This window comes from Erpetoichthys calabaricus, chromosome 6 (assembly GCF_900747795.2).
Source record: "Erpetoichthys calabaricus chromosome 6, fErpCal1.3, whole genome shotgun sequence".
In the NCBI taxonomy this organism is placed as follows: Eukaryota; Metazoa; Chordata; class Cladistia; order Polypteriformes; family Polypteridae; genus Erpetoichthys; species Erpetoichthys calabaricus.
This window is the reverse complement of record NC_041399.2, coordinates 110,235,769-110,243,213: the sequence shown is the minus strand read 5'-3', so window position 1 is coordinate 110,243,213 and position 7,445 is coordinate 110,235,769. Positions and strand designations below refer to the sequence as shown.

The 7,445-nt window shown below is 38.1% G+C and overlaps 1 protein-coding gene across 2 annotated transcripts in view; it reads left to right on the top strand.

The window, feature by feature from the left end:
• The window catches only part of LOC114653490 (nephronophthisis 3), an 838,883-nt gene that overhangs the window by 599,500 nt on the left and 231,938 nt on the right, over positions 1 to 7,445 (top strand). The window lies entirely within an intron of this gene.

The following is a 7,445-nucleotide window of genomic DNA, read 5'->3' as shown; positions in this document are numbered from 1 at the left end:
AATAGACATAAGAAGGCCCACAGCACATGCTGGCAGCTTTTTGTGCAAGTAAGGAACCAACCTTGTGGAGAACCTAAAGCAATTGCAGGGCACACTTGGGCATAACCTCACACTCAATCATCCTAGTATAAATCTGTTTTAGAGGTGGATGGTAATCAGAAGAATATCTGGAAAAAATGTGTAAATGTAGGAGAAACACAAAAGCTTCACACAGACTGTCTAGGCTGGGATTTGAGCCCAAAGTATTGAAGCAAAATGCTGTTCATTAGCCACTCTGCCCCAAACTAAAGGAAGGCTTATGTTATTGTTACAGCTTTTAAGACGTAGGATATATGAAATAGTGTTTAAATGTTGACATTATAATTTGATTTACTGGCAAAAATGTCATATACAGAAAGACCTTTGATAAGGTTTGTGCAAGTTGTGCCCAGTACAGAGCAGGCATAAAGTGGGAATATATTCCGTATGTGCTTCACTAAAAAGGGGGGTGAACGTCATTATGGTTGTTGTTATAACTTCCTTAAATTTAAGAGTTAGTAACTGTGCGTTTTTGTAGAGGATAGGTTAAATTCCAGTTTTAGTCACTGTCTATTTTAAAAACTGCACATTTGCCTCATATCTGTCTGGAAGTTTTCCTCAGAGTACTTGGTTTTCCTCCCATGTCAAAATGTGCATGCTAGCTCAAATTGCAACTCTTAATGTTTGCAATATTATGCACGTTTCAGTACTCCTTGTAATGAGTTTCTCTAGGACAAGATTGGTTACTGCTTTGTACCCAATGCTGCCAGTCCCCTCTTCATGTCAAAAAAGTGAGCTCAGAACTTTCTGATGTCAGTCAAAATTGGGGTGTATTTATCATACTCTGACGAAAAAAAATGTTATGTGATTTTTGTTTAAATTCGCACATCTTAAAAAATATAGCATTTGAGTATAACAAAATATTTTGATGTGACAAAGTTATTCAACCTAACATAAATTTGCTGTTGCCAAACAAACAAATGTTTCAAAACAATACTGGCTTCAGAGTTGAAGATCTCCAAGATTAACATTTTCAACCACACTGCTAGGTAACTGACTACACATGTATTTTGAATTTTTTGCGTGAAGAAACGTTTTGTAACATCTGTATGACATTACCCTTCTTCCAGTTTTGCCCTCACTGCCACTCTGAGGAACGTTTATTAAAATAACTGCAAGCATTTTTTGTGTTCGTATATATTGGTAAATGCTTCTTTTGTTTTACTTTACTATGTGCTTATTTAGTTCTCTTAAGTATTCTAAATAAGAATTCAATGAATCACTTTATTTACTTATTAATTGATTTTTTTCTAAGTACGGCACGTTGGTGTTGACAAACGTACATTGTAAATGCAAAAGCAATTTAATCAGTTTTGGACTTTGGATCAGCATCTGTGTTTTAAAAGTAAATATTGAAAATATTCAGTTTTGTATATCGCACCTTTTGTATGTTTGAACATGAAAGAATGTTGAAATTGAGTGTCACACATTATGAAAATTGAAGGTTTAAATCATATAGCCTCCAGATTGTCTTTTTTTGAAAAATTCCAGAACCCCATGGCTTTATACAGTGCTAGTGGACTGATTTGTTTTTCTTTTAAATTAATTTATCATCTGTTTCTTCAGAGATATCTTTGCTTCTAGGATAAATGTCATCCTTGGATTAACCATGAGGCTCTTCCTGAGTAGATCTCTACTTTAGAATCCTCCAAGAAGCAAGCTGTCAGTCCTTGTCCTTGTTTTTGTGTCCTATACACTTATCCAGAAAGGTGTGTCGTAAGGGATTTCCCTTCAGGGGAAGTGACCTTCCTTTTGCATAATATCTGGAATTTTTCAGCAATGCTAATCTGAGGGGAAAAATACAGACTATGTGGTATCAAATATTTTATTGCCCTCCCATGACTCTCTTCCTGGTGCAGGATTTCATTATTCCTGGACTGACAGTCATAATAGCACAGATGATATGATTCATCATTCTTATCAGACACCTGAAAGATTCAACAGGCAGCAAGACAATAGGTTTTGTGAATTTGGTAGTGGTCAACAAAAACACATTAAATAAGGCTAAGTCAAGGTCATTAAAAGCCATTTTAGCTTTAAGACTTCATGAATTAAAAGTAGGTGCCTGGCCTATCACCATGCATGTGATTCCCAAATACTTGAAATTGTTATGTTCTGTTTTTTTCCAAAATGCGGACCAGAAATTCACGTAAATACAAGAGAAACTTTGAAGGTGGTCTTCTTGTTGTGTTACTACACCACTTTCTGCCATTTGTGAGCAAATGCCACTGCTGTTTGGTTAGCTCTGGCCGGATCTTTCTCACTAAACTACTGTTGAAGTGATGAACAGTGGAGTTGGTGATCCATCATTTGACGATGACCACATTCATGTTTTCAGGCTAGTTTGAGAGGCCTCACTTTCGTATGAGGACTCATGACCTACCAACCCCAGTTCAAAATCTGTTCAAGGTCTTTATGTCATCCAGTCAAGGTCAGAACCAGTTTCACCTGCAGCTCTAAATATAGTGATGTTTGTTGTAATTGGCAGCCTAGCATTCCACATATCCATACTAGTTGCCTCAGCTGACTGCTGCAAAGAGTTAAGTATTGTCAGAAAACTCTTCCAGAATTCCAAGCAATGTCCTGACAGTTAGTGTCCATATAGCATGTGCTATGACTTATTTTCCCCTTCCAATCCATCTCATTACTGCCCGTCTGACATCCAGTGGGGTAATTCAAGCAAGGAGGTAAAGTTTCCTACAGTTTGTTGGCTTGAGACAGCCAGTGATGTAGTGATAGCTATTGCGTAGTATTACATCAATCTTCTTTGCCTGGCTTAATCTTTTTGAATCTTTTGAATCATGTGCAAGTATGCTGGTCTGTTGAGTAGCAGAAGGTTAGTGCTATTGATTGTAGGGTCGATAGATTTGTAACTCCATTGGCTGGTTTCAAACTTGTGAAAGATGTTGTTCTTTGTGCTGACCTATCTTGCAGTGTTTCAATGTATTGTCTGAACATCAGTATGCGATTTGGGTGTTACCCTGGAAAAAGCTGGATCATTGCAGTGTTTGAGTTGGACATTTATTCCATGTGATCCTCAATTTGTTGTTGCTTTGTGGCTGTGGAGGTGGAATAGATTGATTTGTATTTTCACAGGTTGTTATCGTAGTAGTCCTTCAGGCTGGGAAGGAGAGACATTGCAAGTAGTGACTTTGTAAATTTTTGCAGCCTGTAAATTTAGCTTAGCCTTTGAGATTAATTGTGGTTTCCAGGTGCCTCATTTATAAAAACTTTGCATGGATTCAAGCATGAAAATATGCACAACAAGAAAAACCAGGAAAATGCATATGCCAAAAAACAAAACAGATTTATAAAACCTGAGATATGCACGTTTCTATGCAATATTCAATTATGAATGTGCCTCAAGTGTTGTCCTGAAACATCCATATGTGGTGCATGATGATCATCCTCATATATATGCAATCAGGACTGAAAGACTTTACTGACTGGTTGAGCAGCCTTCTTCCAGCTTTTTGTTTGTATAAGACGAATGCATTCCAAATGCACTCTTCCACCAGATGACAAAATATTTTTGTAGTATTTCTTTTGTTTTCTCCACATAACGGGATAGAAAATCAATTCTTGATCTGCACAAACTATGCTTCCCATCATGTTATTGTAGCTGACAACAGCACAAGGCTTTGTAACCTGCTTGTTGCCTTTTGCTTGTACAGTGACTGTAGCTGCATTATGTACAGTGCTAAGAAGACAAACACCTTTCTTGTCTTTCCATTTCAGCACAAGCACTTTACCCTTTTGCCATGCTACTAGCAAACCTTGCTGTAATTTAGTTCTGCCAAAATCTTAAGGCATACCACGATGCGTCAGTCTTTCTTTGCAGCAGGCTGTCAAATATCTCTGTCGAAGTATAAAAATTGTCCATGGTTATACAGCAGAGCATCTATCAAAGTAAGCACCAATGACGTAGCAACGCTGTACTGATTGTATTTCTGATCAAACATTGTCCCTTTCCTGAATTCCAAATGTATTCCATTTTAGATTCACAAAGCTTGTAAAACTTTATGCCAAATCTTGATGTAATAAAAATCATTTCTAAATGTAAAATTAACATATACTATAACTTATTAGACCACTTTACAGCATTTTGAGTCACGCTTTGCAAATAGAAAGGATAACTAATCTCATTAATAAAACTGCAAGTCATTGCCACGTGAATGACTAAGAAGTGAGGAAATTTTGGTGATTGTTTACAATATGTAAAAAGCCTCTAACATAAAGCAATAGTCTGTCAACCTTGAAGTGTTATGACTGATACGGCACTAAGTTGATTCTCATGGATCAGTTTAAATAAAAATAATTTCTAAATCTGCCTGATAGATATTAATGCAATACATGTAAAAAGTACACATTCAAATCACACAAATTCACCAAAGGTAAACCATTTTGATAGACTCAAATGTTTTTTTATAAAAATTGCTGTAGCTCAGTATTCTCTGTAGGCCCCTTCTTTTTTATGCTTTTCCCTTTTAGCCGGATTTTGTGCTTGACCTTCAGGTCTAATTTTTCTTAAACATTCATCTTTGTATTGCTGCATTTTCAAGCCAGTTAAGATATAGCATATAGCATCTGAAGGCTATAACTTGCATTAGTAATAAAAAATGCATTGTGAGATTTTTTAGGTAATGGAGACAAAAGTTTTGAGGTAAAAAACCTATACTTTAACGGTGCGGGTCAGCGCCACACTACCGCGTCCCCCCGGGATCCTTTGACCCTGCCAATGCCGATAATGGTTCCGATGGATGAGCTGAACAAATGAGGACACCCATAAAGCAAGGGAATGGTGAAACAGTGCTCAGCGTTTTTATTACAAACCAAACAATTCCAAAGAGTGTTCAAAAAATTGTGCAGTGCACAATGTTCAATAAATAAATAATCCATAAAACAAAGTGCTGTGGAGGTTAAAAACAATCCCATAAGTAATCAGTTAAAATGAGGTTAAAACATGGCAGGAAACAGTCTTTAAAAACTTAAGCCCTGACATACAATGTGTACCTAATTTTCAGGTGTAAGATCAAACAATGACATGCAAATAAATAAACATAAATACAGCAATCAGATACAACATTAAAACCACCTGCCTAATATTTAATAGGTCCTCGTCCCACCAAAACAATTCTGACCTGTTGAGACATGGACTCCACAAGACCTTTTAACGTGTCCTGTGCTATCAGGCACCAAGATCCTTTAAATCCTGTAAGTTGCAAGGTCTCCATGGATAACATTTGTTTTTCCAGCACATCCCACAGATGCTCAATTAGACTGAGATCTGGGGAATATGGAGGCCAAGTCAAAATATTGAACTCTTTGTCATATTTCTGAGCCATTTTTGCAGTGTGGCAGGTAATGCTGTTACCATGGAGGGGTGTATGTGGTCTGCAACAATTTTTAGGTAGGCGGCACATCTGAAAATTAAATCTATCTGAATGCCAAGTTTTGCCTAGAGTGTCAAACTGCCTGTGCTGGCTTTCCTTCTTCTCATAGTGAATCCAGCTGCTATCAGTTCCCCATCAAAATGACACACACACCCACACCCCCACATGAAAACAAGATTCATCAGACCAAGCCACCTTTTTCCATTGCTCCATTGGTCCAGTTCTAACGCTCATTTCCCCATTGTCTTAATTTTTGGTGGTGAACAGGGAACAGCATGGATACTCTAATCAGTCTGCGGCTATGCAGCCCTATACACAGTAAGCATGAAAGCACTGTGCACTATTCCTTAATCATGGATGGGAGAAGTCTGATGTGCACAAAATATTAATTCAGCTACAGCATGTGCTTGCCACATGCATAAGCATACATGCCTTATGCTGAGTAAATAGGTGGATTTTTTTTTTGTGTGTGTGTGTGTGTGTTTGATTGTTAATAATTTTAACTTGTTTTGATTCTACATAACCAGTTTAAAACTGGATTTTAGGATACTTTAAAGTATTTTGTCTACATTCTTGTACATCTTTTTTAATCCATTCATTAATTCAGTATGGAACCTGCTTAGTCAGTAAATGTCAAAGGAACTAGAGCTTATCCTGGGAATCAACCGTGGATGGGTCACCAGTTCTTTGTTTCACATTCACTCATACTGGGCTAATTTAGAGTCACCAGTTAACCTCACAAGCATATTTTTGTGATGTGGAGAGAAGAAACCCACACGGATGTGGAGAAAATACCAAGCAACAGTTACTTGGCCACGATTCAGATCCAGGACTCTGAATCATCTTTTTTTTCCAGTAATATTTTATTTTCTATAAAATTTCAAGGTTTCATTAAAGCAAAACAAAAATGTTTTATGAAAATGTCTTGCAAATTATGCATACGTATAGATTTACATCGCCCTCCGTAATGTTTGGGACAAAGAGTCATTTTGCCTTGATTTACCCCTCTGCTTTACAGTTTAAAATTGCAAATCATGCAATTCACATGTGATAAAGTGCCCATTGGAGACTTTCAATTAAGGGGTGTTTACATACAGTACATTTCAGTCACCATGTAGAAATGACAACACTTTTTTACATGCCCCAAACCCCCGTCCTTCAGTTTCCCATGATGTTTGGAACCTAGCAATAACACTTATACTAAAACAGCCATATTTGCTTTTTTGCTGCATATGCCCTTCATGCAATGACTGCTTGAAGTCTGCTTTTCATAGATATCGCTCTGGTGCTGAGGATCGTCTCTGGTGATGTTCTGCCAAGCCTCTAATTCAGCCATCTTCGGCTTCTGCTTGCTTTGGTGGCTTGTCCCCTTAGGTTTTCTCTTCAGCATATAGAAGGCATGCTTAGTTTGAAATAAATGGATAAATGGCTTGGCCATTAAAGAATTTTCCTTTTTTAAGTTTTGAAAAACAGTGTTGCCTTAGCAGTATGTTTGGGATGATTATCTTTTTGAAGGATGAAAGCACGGTGGCTCAGTGGGTAGCGCTGCTGCCTTGCAGTTAGGAGACCTGGGTTTGCTTCCCGGGTCCTCCCTTCATGGAGTTTGCATGTTCTCCCCGTGTCTGCGTGGATTTCCTCTGGGCACTCCGGTTTCCTCCCACAGTCCAAAGACAGGTTAGGTGCATTACTGATCCTAAATTGTCCCTGGTGTGTGTGTGTGCCCTGCAATGGGCTGGCGCCCTGCCCGGGGTTTTTTTCCTGCCTTGCACCCTGTGTTAATAAGTGTGCCAGTACCGGTGACAGCCATACACATGCCCAGGTCAGAACACCCCCACCAGAGTGTTTAACAGATGAAGTGGTATGCTTTGAATCTTTGGCAGTTCCTTTTCATCTGCACACTTTGCTCTTGCCATCACTCGGATTAAGGTTCATCTTTGTCTCATCTGTTCACTAGACCTTTTTCTAGAAGTCTGT